Raw genomic sequence first — 3,232 nt, 5'->3', positions numbered from 1 at the left:
GCACAGGTGACATAGGTGCGAACACAGGAAGCTTGCAGACCCTCGCTGCCTGCAGACACCGAGCAGCCACACTAGGAGGGCGGCCTAAGCCGTAGGCGAATTGTGCTCATTCGCTTTGGCGCGACGTCGAACTATAAATAATGCTGTCACTAGCGTGAGCGCTGCGTGAGCGTCGTGGAAAGTCGGAAAAGTCGGCTGCGAGGGTGAGTGCCAAGTTTGGGGAGCGTTTCGCAGTATGCGCAGTGCAATGGAGACGCGGAAACTTGTTGTGGCCCAGTGTTTTGCAGTTGGACGACAAGATTGGTACACAGTAGTAAAGAGCGAGGCACTGAGTTGGCATAAATAATGTAGTGCACAATGGGGCTCGAGATGTGTTTGTTACCTCAGGTGCTGTATAATTGTCGACAAGGAGTGAAAACGGAGCAATTTGTGACGGCTCTTTCAATTTAAGACGTTAAAAACAGACGGAATTTGCATTTGTAATACCAGAGCATCGAAACTACTTGGAACTTTTGTGTATAATAACGGGTCCGCGCCTTTGTACTCTGCTCCCTTCACCGCTACAAACCAACCAACCATCGTGTCCGTGCGCATCTGAGTCGCAAAGAATAGGGAATAGCGCAGTTTGCTCGTGCATGGGGCGTAGCTCAGTTGGTAGAGCGTTCGCTTGGCATGTGAAAGGTCCAGGGTTCAAGCGGCGGCGCCTCCTTTTTTTGTGGTCAGTGCATGGTAAGTGTTGGTCGCGGCGAACCTAAAGGCACGCAAGATGTTGCAAAGCCAGCGTCACAGACTGATATGATGTATACTGACGTAAGGAGAGCAAGATGTAAGTGTGGGGACCGGCTGTTATCGAGGTGTCATCGAGTGCAGATCTGTCTTAGGTATCGCGGCTTAACCTCATTGAAGTCTAGAGGGTGGACAACACGTTGGTCTTACTAAGAGCGGTGTCCGAATTCTATTTTCGACGTTATACGTGCCACTTTCATTTTGGCCAACTACGATTCGATACAGAATGCACGAAACCTGAAAGACACCCTAACGGATACATAGAGAGTAGTGTTTGTCTGCTGAATAATGGGAGAGCAAGGGTCTGTGTCGTCTATATGGCTGTATGTAGCACCAATAGTCTTCGGGGGGGCGGTCGTAGCTCAGATGGTAGAGCGCTCGCTTAGTATGCGAGAGGTACTGGGATGAATACCCAGTGCCTCCAGAATTTTTAACACACCTACATGCGCACCTTGATATGCAAGTGGAATAATTCACAACCAGCAGATGTGTCTAGGAAGATACAAGCGAATGATTAGCATCCACAATTGACAAGCGTGCTGTTAATAGTGCGCAGGAAGCACCCTCCTCCCACGCCTACACTTAATTTAGAAACAGTACAAGTGTTCCCGTAAGATTCTCAAGCCTATGTCGGAAAGATCTGCCTTGCGCCGAGTTCACGTAAATCCCACTGCACATTCCTATTCTTTGCGTGCAGTCAGCTGCTACTGGTGTTGCTAGTTGTGACTGCTGATAACAGATGCCGTAGCAATCAATTCATGGAGTGAGTTGTATGTTTTGCGATAGTCTGTCTCTGACAAGCAAGCACAGGTGACATAGGTGCGAACACAGGAAGCTTGCAGACCCTCGCTGCCTGCAGACACCGAGCAGCCACACTAGGAGGGCGGCCTAAGCCGTAGGCGAATTGTGCTCATTCGCTTTGGCGCGACGTCGAACTATAAATAATGCTGTCACTTGCGTGAGCGTCGTGGAAAGTTGGAAATGTCGGCTGCGAGGGTGAGTGCCAAGTTTGGGGAGCGTTTCGTAGTATGCGCAGTGCAATGGAGACGCGGAAACTTGTTGTGGCCCAGTGTTTTGCAGTTGGACGACAAGATTGGTACACAGTAGTAAAGAGCGAGGCACTGAGTTGGCATAAATAATGTAGTGCACAATGGGGCTCGAGATGTGTTTGTTACCTCAGGTGCTGTATAATTGTCTACAATGAGTGAAAACGGAGCAATTTGTTACGGCTCTTTCAATTTAAGACGTTAAAAACAGACGGAATTTGCATTTGTAATACCAGAGCATCGAAACTACTTGGAACTTTTGTGTATATGAACGGGTCCGCGCCTTTGTACTCTGCTCCCTTCACCGCTACAAACCAACCAACCATCGTGTCCGTGCGCATCTGAGTCGCAAAGAATGGGGAATAGCGCAGTTTGCTCGTGCATGGGGCGTAGCTCAGTTGGTAGAGCGTTCGCTTGGCATGTGAAAGGTCCAGGGTTCAAGCCGCGGCGCCTCCATTTTTTGTGGTCAGTGCATGGTAAGTGTTGGTCGCGGCGAACCTAAAGGCACGCAAGATGTTGCAAAGCCAGCGTCACAGACTGATATGATGTATACTGACGTAAGGAGAGCAAGATGTAAGTGTGGGGACCGGCTGTTATCGAGGTGTCACCGAGTGCAGTTCTGTCTTAGGTATCGCGGCTTAACCTCATTGAAGTCTAGAGGGTGGACAACACGTTGGTCTTACTCAGAGCGGTGTCCGAATTCTATTTTCGACGTTATACGTGCCACTTTCATTGTGGCCAACTACGATTCGATACAGAATGCACGAAACCTGAAAGACACCCAAACGGATACATAGAGAGTAGTGTTTGTCTGCTGAATAATGGGAGTGTAAGGGTCTGTGTCGTCTATATGGCTGTATGTAGCACCAACAGTCTTCGGGGGGGCGGTCGTAGCTCAGATGGTAGAGCGCTCGCTTAGTATGCGAGAGGTACTGGGATCAATACCCAGTGCCTCCAGAATTTTTAACACACCTACATGCGCACCTTGATATGCAAGTGGAATAATTCACTACCAGCAGATGTGTCTAGGAAGATACAAGCGAATGATTAGCATCCACAATTGACAAGCGTGCTGTTATTAGTGCGCAGGAAGCACCCTCCTCCCACGCCTACACTTAATTTAGAAACAGTACAAGTGTTCCCGTAAGATTCTCAAGCCTATGTCGGAAAGATCTGCCTTGCGCCGAGTTCACGTAAATCCCACTGCACATTCCTATTCTTTGCGTGCAGTCAGCTGCTACTGGTGTTGCTAGTTGTGACTGCTGATAACAGATGCCGTAGCAATCAATTCATGGAGTGAGTTGTATGTTTTGCGATAGTCTGTCTCTGACAAGCAAGCACAGGTGACATAGGTGCGAACACAGGAAGCTTGCAGATTCTCGCTGCCTGCAGACACCGAG

This window comes from Schistocerca gregaria, unplaced genomic scaffold, assembly GCF_023897955.1.
Source record: "Schistocerca gregaria isolate iqSchGreg1 unplaced genomic scaffold, iqSchGreg1.2 ptg000174l, whole genome shotgun sequence".
In the NCBI taxonomy this organism is placed as follows: domain Eukaryota; kingdom Metazoa; phylum Arthropoda; class Insecta; order Orthoptera; family Acrididae; genus Schistocerca; species Schistocerca gregaria.
The sequence above is the reverse complement of the archived record's forward strand: the minus strand, read 5'-3'. Positions refer to the sequence as shown.